This window comes from Sarcophilus harrisii, chromosome 3, assembly GCF_902635505.1.
Source record: "Sarcophilus harrisii chromosome 3, mSarHar1.11, whole genome shotgun sequence".
In the NCBI taxonomy this organism is placed as follows: Eukaryota; Metazoa; Chordata; class Mammalia; order Dasyuromorphia; family Dasyuridae; genus Sarcophilus; species Sarcophilus harrisii.
In genome coordinates, this window is record NC_045428.1 from 28,629,982 (window position 1) to 28,644,683 (window position 14,702).

At 37.6% G+C, this 14,702-nt stretch overlaps 1 long non-coding RNA gene across 1 annotated transcript; it reads left to right on the top strand.

Annotated features, from left to right (window-relative positions):
- The first annotated feature begins 6,113 nt into the window (after positions 1-6,113).
- Positions 6,114-14,284, top strand: LOC116422201. Its single transcript, XR_004232755.1, has 3 exons — positions 6,114-6,652; positions 12,768-12,844; positions 14,255-14,284. It is a non-coding gene; the product is annotated as an uncharacterized LOC116422201 (long non-coding RNA).
- Positions 14,285-14,702: the final 418 nt, after the last annotated feature.

The window sequence follows — 14,702 nt, forward strand, 5'->3', positions numbered from 1 at the left end:
TGATTTCATTGGTACAAGGAACTTTGAGGGGAAAAACTCCTTCTGTCAATGGAGTTCAACACTTGCAACCTGATTCTGATACCTATTCTTTACCCACTAGGCCATACTGTTTCTAAGAGTCCTATAAATGTGTACTTAGTAAAGGGAATTCTTTTTCCTCCAACTTCTTTCCCTATCTAAAACACTTTACTTCACCAAAACAGAAAACTGAGTATAAGGGTTAGGTCCTTAAGGATGGGCCAGCAGATGCCTGTGACCATTGGTGGTGACCACTGAAATAACAGGTATTAAATTAGCCTGGACTTTGTTCAGTACTTTGCATAAAAACCTTCAGTTATTTTAAAAGCAATGTGGAAACTAAGGTTTCAAGGAGCCTTGGTCCCCATTTGTAGCTATGAAGCTGTGGAAATTTGTTTCTTTCCAGATTTCTATAATGGGAACACCTCAGAAGGGGAGGCAGGTTGCTGTCAGGTCACTGGAGATTAGAGGCTGTTCCTTAGAGATTGCCAAGATTACTGGGAAGTCTGAGGGTAGAAGCCAAGAGAGATGTTTTTGTTAGGCTTGTGGCTTCATTATTCATGGTGTCTGAGGGGCTACTTGGTAATGACTTCCTATTGCTTACACCTAAATTGGAACCAATTATTTAGAAGTGGAAGGTAGAATATATCATTCCCAGTTATATTCTTTGGACATTTGGAAACCTAGTCTCCTGTAGTTTCACAAGGGATTCTTTATAGAAATGCTGTTCCATCAGTGACTATTAAATAAACCCTTCCATGTTTTGCTGCTGGATACCTGGAGGTTTTTTCCCCTCTTTTCAAACCAATAGTTCTATGACAATTTATTTTTCATCATTCTCCAGTGAGCTTTGAAGGTCCCTCCCACTCCCCATCACAAATTTGCAGTATCCTCTGTGGGCAATCTCACTTCAAAACAGCTGCTCTCCCAGGTACAAGAGTTGTGATAACTTTCTAGTGAGCTTCATTTTAATAGTCAGTTGGTAAACACAATTAGCTCCAAGTATAAAGTATTTCTAATATGGCCTAGAAAGAATAGCAGCTACAAAACATACACAGGAAACATACATGGGAAGGGTGGTCACAAACTTAGAGTGAAATGATAATGACACACATGAGTATGGAGCACATGGTCAAGATGACTTACTCCTTCAGTTTTTCAGGAACTCAATGCCCCTTTTTTTCCCTCGTAGATTTTTCATGCCATTCCTGTTCTGGACTCAATGTCTCTTCTGGACAAATCACTTATCTGGATTCTCATGGTCTGCTCTTCCATAGTTTGACTTTTGATTGTCAAGATTAATTGCCTTTTCAAAAACATAAATAAAATCATTTTTAAAAATTATTATGACAATCTCTTTATTTTTACCTTTCCAACTCCCAGTATTGAGATATATGTGAATACCTTGCTTACTTTGGGTTTATGATTCCCATGTGTATTTTAATCAACAAATAAACAATTCTTAATTGAGTATCCATAGTATTTTAGGTTAACACTGTGCTAAACCAGTTGGGAAGACAAAGCTGTATGAGAGCTTAGTAAATACTTGTTGATTGACTCTCTGCTGCCCTCCACATTCTTCAGAAGGCTCTTATCCTCTAGGTGGGGGGACACCACATTAACTAAAAATGAGGAAGAATATATTAAATCTAAATGATTAGTGAGGGAGAAAAGGTCTACAAGAGTGTAGAGAAGGGAGAAATCACTGTTCTCTGAGCAAATCATGGAAGGATTCTCAAAAGAGGTCAACTTGATCTGAGTTTCAAATGAGGAGAAGGATTCAGGAAGTCAGAGAAGAAATAATGGTTATTCTAAACAGGAAGGATAATATGAATAATGTCCTAGATCTAGGAGCACACTTAGTCGGTTTAAAGCCAAGGGTTTGAACAAGGGAGCAACAAGGAAATAAGTTTGAAAAGGTAGGAGCCAGAATGCCCAACCAAGGACTTTTTTTATTGTGGACTTCATTCTGGAGACATCAGGGAGCTATTAATGGTTTTTGATATGAATGTATGAAGTGAGTTAAGGTGAGAAGATATTAGAGGCAGGAGAGACAGTTAAAAGAAGATTATAACTGTACAAACATCATCAATTTTTTGGTATCTTATACCAACTCTAGGACCTGCTCTGGGATCCCTTGGGTACAGTAAGAGGGAGGGATCATGGCATTGGGTTACAGAAAGCTCTTTATTTGGTTCCAAAATATTATCTGCCTGCATATTCAGTCTTTTGGGGGCGAGGAAATCAAAGATATTATAGTAATGGAGCTTAGATACTGCCCTCTCAAAAACACACACCATAAGAAACTGGGCTCCTTTAATGTTGCTTCTCTAGAGTTCTCACATCAAATCATTGCTATCACTTATAAAAAGCAATAACTTAATTTCTTATTACTTATGTTTATTCCCTCAGTTTTCTCTTCTTGTCTTATTGCAATAGCTAAAATCTCTTACTCTATATCAAATAATCAAATAAAGGTGGTAAGAGATAACCTTACTTTACCCCTGATCCTATTAGAAAGACTTCTAGCTTATTTTCATTACAAATAATTTTGACTCTTAGTTTTAAATGAATACTATTTACCACATTAAGGACAATTCCACTTATTCCAATGCTTTCTAGTTGTTGTTTTTTTTTAAATAGGAATGAGTGTTGTAGCTTATAAAAAGCTTTTTTGTATCTATTGATATAGTCATATGATTTTTGTTGTTCTTGTTATTAATATGATCAATTATAATTGTTTTCTAGTCTTGAACCAGGCCTACATTCTGGTATAAGTTCAGCCTGCTTATTATACTGTATAGTCCTTGTTTGCTGTCTTGGGGAAAAGAGGAAATGAGGGAGATAGGGAGAAAAATTTGGAACACAAAGTCCTAAAAAAAATGAATGTTGAAAACTATTTTTACGTGTATTTTGAAAGATAAAATACTATTGAGAAAAAAATGGTGTATATTCTTTGTGCTATATGGACCCTTTTAAGCATTTATATTCAGGAATGGAATTGGGTATATTTCACAAAAACTCTGCCAGTACAATTTGACCTTTTTGCAAAGTTTTCATATGCTATTTTTTTATGTACTTCATCTTCTCTCTAGTAATCTGATTCCTACTGAGTGTGTTGACTACATATTGTAGCACCCTATACAACCACCTAGTTCATTGGTATTATCTAGTAATTTAGCTCATTTTATCTTTCTCAGAACTAAGACTCCCTTGTCCTTAACCTTCAATTATTCCACCTAACAGTCAATCAACAAACATTTATTAAGTGCTTACAATCATCTACCCTTAAATAGTTATCCTCTACTATTATACCTGCCCTCTAACAATAGCCCCAGCCTCAACTAGTTGAGATGACCATATCCAATTATCTTTTCAAACAACTCTCTGAGCGTCTTTTCCATTCAGCTCAGATAGCTTGGCTCATTCATTCCTAAGCAGTTGAGAAATGATAAAAGTCTGGAATATGATAGTGACAACGAAAAGAGAGGTTATAGGAAATAATACAAAGGTGAGCAGGTGGGTGAGGAAAAATAAGTCCCAGAAAGGAAAATCAGCAAAATTTCCTTTGGAATATTTCTATTCTATGGAACTCCAGCAAAATAATAGCCCTGCCTAAAATGGATTTGTAAGTTAAATTGGATCAAATAGGAATTGGTCTGGTTACTGTTTCAGTTGAACACTGCCAATATGCAAAAGGCCTAGTGCTCAGTCTTGAGAGGACTGGGTGACTCATACATAGAAAAGCCCATCCCAAGGCTGACTCCTGTGCTGAAACATTGGGTCTAATTCGCATCAGAGTTGCTATTGATTTGATTGAATTGATGAATATGAGAAGAAACAGTCACCCACTTATCTCTTCCTTTCAGGGTGATGAAGCAAATTTCACATGACGCTTGTTTCTTCTTTTGGTTTACTTCCAAATCTCCTCACTCTCTATTCCAAGAAGCTTCTTCAGCAACACGGGGTTGAGTAATATTCTTGTGGAGTTGCTCTTTGGACACAGAATATTTAATGGTGGTACTGAAATACATATTAAAATATGGAAGGCTGATTGAAATGGGTTTAGCAATCTAGCACTTTATTATTTTGAATTAAAGAAAATGATTACTCTGTGTTAGAGTGACTTTGGCAAGTCAAATCCCCAAACATGGGAAAAGCCACCAAATTGAATAATTCTTGAATTTGATACAACTTTTATCATAGGCTTTAAATTCAGATCATAGGATCATAGATTTAGAGACAAAATTGATTTAAGAGGTCTCTGAGTCCAGTCAGATGACAAAAATTGAGGACAGAGAGGATTCATGACTTGGCCAAGATCACACACTTTTTAAGTATCTGAGGAAGAAAAGTGAAGTTTCAAGTTTTTGTCATTTAACAAATGGAGAACCTAGTACATGTACAGCTACATGAAATGTGATGGATGATAAGAAAACTTCTAAGAAATATCACACACAGTCCCTGTCCTCAAGTCACTTGGAAAGAAAACATGCACATGAAATAGTTATATGACAATATACAATATATAACTAATGTCTGATAGGAATGATTTAAAAACAAGATTATGTGATGACCAACTGTGATGGACTTGGCTCTTTCCAATAATGAGATGATTCAAGGCTATTTTAATAGACTTGTGATGTAAAGAGCCATCCACATCCAGAGAGAGAACTATACAGACTGAATATGTATCAAAGCATAGTATTTTAACCTTTCATTTGTTGTTGTTTGCTTGGTTTTTTTTCTTTTTCATCCCCCCTTTTGATATATCTTTCTTGCAGAGCATGGCAAATATGGAAATATGTTTAACCTATATCAGATTGCTTGCTCTCTAGAAGGGAGGAGGAAAGAAGAAAAATTTGGACGTGAGGTTTTGCAAAGATGAATGTTGAAAATTATCTTTGCATGTATTTGGAAAAATAAAAAACTATTGAAAGAAAAAGAAAGAAAGAAAGATAAAGGAAGGAAGGAAGGATGAAAAGAAGGAAGAGAGAAAGGAAGAAAGAAAAAATAAAGAAAGAAGATTATTTAGCAGATGGCAAGAGAAAGCAACGGTTTTCAAAAGTATTGATTCACAAAGGACCTTAAACTTGGCTTAGCTTTGTGGAGGCCCACATGTGATGAGGGTCCAGAATGTGGAGGGTAGAAGTGATTAACCTTTTTTAAAAAAAAATTGGCCCCAGTTTTCTCATTTGTAAAATTTGTAAAAAAAAAAAAAAAAAAAAAAAAAAAGTAAAAACCATATGAGGTTGATCTCATGGTTTTCTGAAACTCCTTCCACCTTTAAATCTGTGATCCTAAAAACTGGGAAAGCCCAAGCAAGGATTGGGGGACCTAACTCTAAGGCACAAACCCATTTCTGATGCATTCACTTTGTCTCAATGATGGAATAATTGCTCTCTGAGACAGAAAAGTCTTTCACTTTTTAAATGTCAACACAGCCAAACCATGGAGTCATTTCCTCCATGATCATCTCCATGGGAAACATGGTCAATTTCCCTTCTCCACTATGGATGAAATGTGATCTTCCACTCCTTGGAATAAGGCTTCCAATGTGAACCTGAATTCTGTCATCTAATCTGGAAGATGGAGGCTATGTTGCCATTAGTTAAAAAGAGTGGGGCACCTATAACATCAGAATTACCAGGATCTGAGTGTTTGAGTCCTTCAGATTCTCCTCCTTCAGAATGGTTTTCATCTTGTTAAAAGGAAGATCTTTAAAATCCCTTCACTGAATATAAAAGCTTATCTAGGATGGGTCCCAGACCTTAACTTCCCTGACCAGCCCCAGCTCATCCTGACAATAGTGAATGTTTTTACTGTGCACGCCGCACTGGCCAGGGTCTAATCCTGCAGGCAAGACTATTATCACCTTTTATTCATCAATCATCCTTTAATAAACTCTTATGTGTTAGGTATTGGGAGATTCAAAGAAAAATAAGAGTAATTCCTGTTCTCAAGGAGCTCACGTTCTAATGAGGGAAACAACAGCTAAGTAACTCAGTTTATTTTTGATTTACTTTTCAAGTCCTTACAATTTATTTTCACATCTTTTAAAATGAATTGTAAGTGACTCAAGGAGCATCCTGTCAGCATGGCCTAGGGGATGATGAGCTGCGCTTGGCATCTGTAAGTTTGGACTGTCTCAGGTACTTACTGACTGTGTAACTGAGCCAAGGGCTTAATCCTCTTGCCCTTCAATTTTCCCATCCATAAAATGGGAACAGTAATAGTGTAACTAGTTCCCAGGGCAGTTGTGAGGATCCAATAATAGAATGCAGATATATTGCTTGGACCTCAGAGCACTCTGCTAAGTGACAGCTGTCACGTCAGTGTGGGTGACACGTTCCTGATTATCCAGCTCTGGGCTCCGTACGGTGACTCCCAATGAGCATTGTTGACTCACTCTTGTTCTGTTGGTTTACAGCCCACGTTTGCAGATCAGTGGGAGACCAGATGTCTTCTCAGAGCCCCACGTTAGTGTGCCACAAGCCAATGCCAACGAGAACAGCCCAGACAGCAGTAGGGGTGGAATCATGGCTGGCTTTCCCATCACGGTAGCCATGAGAACTCAATCACTGGTATCGTGGTACATGGAGAAAGACCTGGATTTGGAGGCAAAAGGCTTGGTGTGAGTTTTATTCCCTGCTTCCCTCGCTCGTTAGCTGTGGAGCTTGGGGGGCTAGCATTTGTATCTCTGAACCTCAACATTCCCATCCCTAAAATGGGGCCAGTGGTGCCAGCACGACCTCCCTCACAAAGTTGTGAGACGCAAATGAGAATATTTAGGTTGAGTAACTTTGAAACTTAAAGAGTTACCATGTATCTCCTAGCTCTCGTGTTTCCTTTCAGCTCTTAAGTGAACAGCGGAGGATGGACTTGGAGAAAGGGAAGAACTGCATGTGAATCCCAGTTCTGACACTAGTGAAAACAACCCTGGGCAGTATATATTTGTGTGTATTTTATAAGGCAGCTAGGAGGTGCCATAATGCACTGAGTCCGGAAGGAGTTCATGTTCTGAGTTCAAATCCAACCTCAGACCCTCATAGCAGTGTGACCTTGGGGAAGTTATTTAACCCCGTTTACCTCAGTTTCCTTATCTGCTAAATGAGCTGGAGAAGGAAATGGCCAGTCATTCCAGTATCTTTGCCAAGGAAATCCCAAAGGGGGTCCCAAAGGATGCTCGTGACTGAACAACATCGATATTTTGCACATAGCCATTTGTGGATTTATTATTTCCCATGGAAGAATGTAAGTAGGGTCTTGGGGGCCTGGACTATCTCATTTTCGAGTCTCAGCAGTGTCGGGTATTTAGTAGGTGCTTAACAAATGCTTCTTGATGGATCCCTTGTCTCTAAAATGGGGATAACGATTCCCATTTTTCCTCATTTGCACAAATGATGTGAGGAAGAACTCTATAACTTGAAAAACACTAGAAAAGTGATAACTCTCATCAATGCACTGAATCAGTGGCCCAAGTACTGCCTCTGTAAGGTCAATCAGAAAAGTAGCACTTAGTGCTAACTCAGGTCTGTGTCCTATCCCAAGACAGGACATCATTTGGGCTTCTCCTGTAGAAATTCGCGTTAGTCACATAAAGAAACTTTGAATGCCGTTCACGTAGCACTACCATGTGCCAGGCACATAGAGGGGACACATAGAAAGGTCCCTCCCAAATGGATCACCTCAAGAAACTCACAATCTAATGGGGAGACCACACAAACAGCAAGGTACCCAATGCCTTCCTTTTTTTTTTTAAATTTTTTATTTATTTATTTATTTATTTATTTATTTTGCTGAGGCAATTGGGGTTAAGTGACTTGCCCAGGGTCACATAGCTAGGAAGTGTTAAGTATCTGAGGCCAGATTTGAATTCAAGTTTTTCTGACTTCAGGGCTGCTGCTCTATCCAGTGTACTATCTACCTGCCCCAACTAACACCTTCTTTTACAGATGAGGAAACTGAGGCTGAGGGGGATTGTTTTCTCCAAGATCATATCGTTAGAAAGTGATTCTTGTGTTGATATTATTTGTGTCTGCTTATTGATTAGTACGATTTATAATAAATGCTTCCTAATTGATTGATAGATGAGGGTCAGAAGGCTTCTTTTTCAGCTTTGGATCTCTTTTCAATATTTATCACAGTATCCTGTCTCTCATCAGTGCTTCACAATAAATATCTTAGCAGCACTTAGCACAGTGCTTGGCACACGAGAGGTATTTAATAAATGTTTAGTGAATGACTATCTGTTCGAAGAATGAATGCTAGCTTCTATTATCTATTTTGTGTCCAGGAGAAATTATTCATATTGGGGGCCCCTTTCTACCTCCCATAGGTCAGGTCAATATCCTTTCCTGAGATATTTTGTTTTAATGGAATCTGAATGAATTTGGATTAGCTTTTATTGGAAAGAACATTAAGAGGCTCTGACCTTCCGGAGCATCAGTGGGAGGGTTCCCAGTGCCACTTAGTGGACAAAGAGCAAACAACACTCCCTTCATTGCACAACCACAGGACTAATTTACACTCTATTGTTTTCTCTGGTCCTTCTGGAGTCCCTGGGAAGGGAACTTGAAGGTCCTCTAAAGAGACGAGGGAGGAGCCAAACTTTTAATAATTCTATGGCTTTTTAATACAGCACAGAAAAAGTTGCTTATTTGGCACTTAAAGCCCTTCTCAATCTGCCCTCAACCTACCTTTCTTGCCTTATTATATATTACTTCCCTCCATGAAGTCTATGGTCAAGCCCAGTCTCCATGTCCCATCTCTGTGTTCTGTATTAACAGTTCTCCACGACCGGTATACTTGCCCTCCTCACGTCTACCCCTTGAGTTCCCTGCTTTTCTTCAAGATTCAGCTGAAGCACCCCCAACTCTATGTGGGTTTCTTAACTATTTTTATACAATGGATTCCTTTTAGCAATTGTCAGAATAATGTTTCCATAAATGTATAGAACACACAAAGTTGTAAAGGAAACCAGTTATATTGAAATGCTTATTTTAAAATAGCTTATTTTTAAAATAGATTTTTCTTTATTTTGTTAAATATTTCCCAGTACCCATCTTGAAGTCATTAGAGAGCTTCCCATGTTGTTGTTGTTGTTGTTATTATTATTATTTAAATTTTGTCTCTCTTCTAGAATTTACTTATATAGAAAGGGCTTAATAGATGTATGTTGCATGGTTAATGTAGAAATATCAAAATATTTTAATAAACAAGTTCATAGATCCTAAGTTAATAATAAAAACTGCCAGCATGTACACAATGCTTTGAAGTTTGCAAAGCACTTTACAAATATTATCTCATATATCCTCACAACAACCTTGAGAGATGAGCATTATTATTATCTCCATTTTACAGATAAAGAAACTGAAGCAGAAAACAGTTAAGTGACTTGCCCAATTTTATACAGAAGGCAAAAGGTTAGCTTTACCCTCAGGTCTCCATGATGACAGACTCAGGGACTTAGCCACTTAGCTTTGTTCAAACACTCTGTTATATATATATATATATATATGTCTTTCCTAATTACCTACCCACTCCCATTGGCTAATGCTTAACCTCAAAATTACCCTATTATGTATATATTCATATGCTAATATAAATACATGTTGTCTTCCCCATTCGAATATAAGCTCTTTGAGGGCAGAGACAGTTTCATTTTTGTCTTTGTTTCTTGTCTCCCCAGGTCATAATGGGGAGTCATAATGGTACTATCCATAAAGGTACCTAAATCAATTCTTGTTAATTGATTGATCCACTGAAAAGAGAGCAAAGGACATTTGATGTTTCTGTGTTAAGGACCATGCTTAAACACACTGTAAGGGGCAGGTCAATTCTCCGAGAGCCCCCACAGCTGTGAACATCTGAAGGCGTTGTAACTTAGCCTTTCCTGACACAGGTGTTGCTTGTGGACTGGGAAAGAAATAAATTGGAGGCGGAGGGAAGAGGAGGGAGGTTGGAGAATAGCAACCGCCTCACCATCCTCTCACAAGAAGAGAAGAAAGGGTCTACCAGAGGTAAAGCAAAATTACATATTGTGTTCCCAACATTAACTAGTTTAATAATACTCTCATTTTAAAGATGAGAAAATGAGACTCATCATGATGCCCAAAGCTGCAGGCAATAGTTGGTGATATGGGACGTTACCAGACTTCAGGACTTGCAAAAAAGTTCAAGTTCTAATCTGATCTCAAGAGAAGGGAAGGAGGGAAGGAGAAAGAGAGAGGAGAAGAACACAAATATAATCAGCATAGGAGAGCTCCATTGAGAATCTCTCCTAGTGGGTTATGTTTCTCTCCTCTAATAATTTTACCAACTATACCGTCTCCCTCTCTTCCAAACGGGAGCTGAGGTAATAAACACAGGATATCCCCAGAGCTGACAGTTCTGGTCCACAACTTCAAACACATCCATATTTATGTAAAATTTCAGGAAAAAAAGTCAGCTCATATCAATTGTGAACCACCCTGCAGCCTTTCCCATCTTCTCCTTCTCCCTTTTAAGAAGTTCTTTTTTTAAGACCTCATGAATTAATCTGTACCATCCAGGCTCATTTCTGAGACACAAAAGAAATCTTGCTAAACTCTGAACCCTACTATTCATCTCTCCCAGATTCAATGAATTTCCATTATTTAATTTTCTGCCTATAAAGCAAATGAGCTCCAGATTCAATGAAGCAGCTGTTTCCTTTAGTCTTTGTACAAGCTGCTTATGGGAAGGGGGAGGACAAAGTGTGAATGGGAGACCATTGGATTCTGTTTGCTCAGAGGAGCTTGTCAACAAAGCCTTCTGTTTGGGTGCAAAGAACCCCAGCCTTGACGTCAAGGGAGATGGACTGGGGTCTCAGACCGGGCACTTCTGACCTGTACAAGCTCCCTGGACTTCTGGGTTCAAGTCAGTAAGAGGAAAATAGATCAGATTATTTCTAAGCTTCCTTTAATACTCAAAATACTATATAAGTATTAAGGATTAATTAGTCCTTTATTTCATCTTCCACTTGGTTCTGCAGCCCTTATTCTTAGGAGCTCTTTTTTGTGTCCTAGACTCCTTTGGTGGGGATTGATGAAGACTAGGGACCCTTCTCAGAATCATGCTTTTATATGAATATAACAGAATAGACAGAATTATATGGAGAATCAATTATATTGAAAAGGAAACCAATTATACTGAAAAGCAAATAACTAAAATAGGGAAAAAAGCAAAGAGTTCATGGGTACTAGATTAAGAACCCCAGCCTTGATGAAAATACACTTATAATATCATCTTGTCTTACTTTGGGGATATCCAAATCTTATTGTATCATAAATTACATCAAACACAGCCAGAGATACGAAGCCTAGAAAGGCAGGAGGGGGCCAACTTGAAAAAGGCTTTGGATGGCAAATGGAGGCATCCATTTTAAAATACTTTATATAAACTGTATTTATAGTTTTATTTTTAATAAATTTATTATATATTCTATTATAAAATATCAAATTTATATTTCATCTTGGATATCACAGAACCCATTGGGGCTTCTTAAGCCAGGAAAGGAAGTCATTATCAGATGTGTTTTGGGAAGACTAATTGGCAGTTGAGTAGAAGATGGACCTCAGTAGAGAGATAGGAAGACAAATCATAACACTATTGCAATAATCCAGACATGAAAGGATCAGATGCCCCTGTGCAGTCTTGGGAATGTCACAGTCTCTCTGAGCCTCAGTTTACTACTACATGAAGGAGAAATTTGGGCCAGCCTATCTCAAAGTTTCTTCTAGCTTTTTATCTATGATCTTCTACCCTGCTCCATCTTTTCCAATAATCGAAATTTGGGTACCAAGAGATCTCTCCCAGATTCAGATCTATGTCCCTGTAATAATTCCCACACCAAGTAATAAATGTAGGAACTTGGTGAAATTGAAATGTAAGCATGGTATCGGGAATCCCTGGCTCTAGGTTTTGAGGATGGGATAGTAGTAGGGTGAGAGATGGGGAAGTATGTGTGCAGGTTAGCATAAGCAGGGGCCTGGGATGAATATCAAAAGATGAGAAAGAGAGAAAGATTGGAAGTCAGGAAGAGCTGACTAGAAGGTTGAACTTACACTGTAGGTTTTTGCTCATTAAATGGCAAAAAGGGGATATAAGCAGATAATACCGACTATCTTATTTGTCAGATAAAGGACTAGTTATAAAAGAATAAAGTGATTCAAACCCCCGGGCCAAGGGCAGTCCCTGTGGAGAAATAAGACATTGCAGGGATGCTAAAGATTTATAAACCCTGTAAAGTTAGTCCATGGATCTGTTCTTATTGTGAGAACTAACCTTCCACTGGGGAAAAAGAAAATGCTCTGTCTGACTACTTTTCAAAGTCCAGACTGACTGAACCCTGATCCCATTTAGAGGCTTCATGACCCTCCTTCTAAGAATTGTAAGTAACAAGCCTGAAGTCACCCACCAAGCATCAACTGGCATTGGACGAGCTTGTCTTAACAGAGTAAAACCCAGTCTCAAAGAAAGAACCTGCAGCATGGAAGGAACTTGGTTATATAATGAATATGAGAATGGTGAGATTTTTAGAACATAGGATTCATGCTTTTTATTTGTTCTGCTGGGTCACTTTATTTTACTTATTCTTTTATTTTAAGTAGCTAAATTTATTTATTTTCAAATTGCTTTCATTTCATGAAACCAAGTTCCAGGGGATTTCACTTTTCTCCCTAAATACAGCTCACTGTTTTGTTTTCTTTTGTTTTGTTTTTTCATAGCCCTATGACAAAGGATCCCATTCAACTTTAACTCATCATTATGAAACCCAAGGCAAGAAACTGAAGACCAGGGGAATGTAAGTGGCCATCATCACTGCTTTTAATCATCAAGGGACTTAGAAGAAAAAAGGTGGTTTGGGGATTTGAATGGCTGATTAAGGAGTGTCTCTACAGTAGTCATGGTATATATAATTGTAATATAGTCATTGACTATAGTAAACTAGTGTTTGATAAACCCCAAGACTTCAGCTTCTGGGATAAGAACTCGCTATTTTACAAAAATTTCTGGGAAAATTGGAAATTAGTATAGCAGAAACTAGGCTTTGACTTGTACCTAGCACCTTATATCAAGATAAGATTGAAATGGGTTCATGATTTAGACATAATGATAAACTATCCTTTGTTCTTCTAATTTGGTTATAGTTACCTCTCAGATTTGTGGAGAAGGAAAGGATTTTGTCCAAAGAAGAACTAGTGTACATTATGGAATACAAAATGGATAATTTTAATTATATTAAGTTAAAAAAATTGTACAAACAAAAACAATGCAGATAAGATTAGAAGAGAAGCAGCAATATGGGAAACTTTTTTTTACATCCAAGGGTTCTGATAAAGACTTCATTTATAAAATATATAGATAATTGACTCAAATTTATAAGAATAAAAGCTATTCTCCAGTTGATTAATGGTAAAAAAAAAAATATGAACAGATGATTTCCAAATGAAAAAATTATAACTATTTCTAGTCATATAAAAATAATCTAAATCACTATTGATCAGAGAAATGCACATTGAGACAACTCGGAAGTACCACTACATCCTTCTCAGATTGACTAAGATGACAGGAAAAGATAATGATGAATGGTGGAGGGGAGGGAAAATTGGGAAAATAAAACATTGTTGGTGGAGTTGTGAATTTATCCAACCATTCTGGAGAGAACTATGCCCAAAGGGCTATCAAACTGTCATACTCTTTGATCCAGTAGTGTCTCTACTAGGCTGATATCTCAAAAGATCATTAAAAAAGGGAAAATAAGCAATACTGTAGCAGCCCTTTTTGTAATGGTAAGGAACTGGAAACTGAGTGGATGCCCATCAGTTGGGGAATGGCTGAATAAGTTGTGGTGTATGAGTGTTATGGGATATTATTGTATTACAAAACGATCAGCAGGATGATTTCAGAGAGACATGGAGATACTTATATGAACTGATGCTGAGTGAAATGAGTAGAATAAAAAAAAAAACATTGTACATGGCAATAGCAAGATTATATGATGATCAATTCTGATGGACATGGCTCTTTTCAGCAGCGAGGTGATTCAGGCCAATTCCAATGGTCTTGTGATGAAGCGAGTCATCTGCATCCAGAGAGAGGACTGTGGGAACCGAGTGTAGATCACAACATAGGATTTTCACTTTTTGTTGTTGTTTGCTTGTATTTTGTTTTCTTTCTCATTTTCCTATTTCATCTTATTCTTCTTGTGCAGCATGATAAATGTTGAAATATGTACAGAAGAATTACACATCTTTAGCATATATTGGATTACTTGCCATCTAGGAGAAGGAGTGGGGGAAAAGGAGGGAGAAAAATCGGAACACAAGATTTTATTAGGGTGAGTGTTAAAATTTTTCTATGCATATATTTTGAAAATAAAAAGCTTTAATAAAAAAAAGTTTCTCTAATGAAATTTAGCTTTCTGAACTGGGGAAGCAGGATGGGGAAGAAAGGATAGGTTCCTGGTCAGGGGTTGGTGAAAATGTATTCAGTTTGAATGCTCTGCTTCTAATTAAAACACCTCAACATTGAAGAAGAAAGGAAAAGGGATAGGTTTGAAAATTGCCTATTTTAATCAAGGCTCATACCACAGACAGTAGCTGCAAGGTAGAAAGATAATTTTGGATGTCTCAATATCCAGAAGTTCATAGGAGACAAGA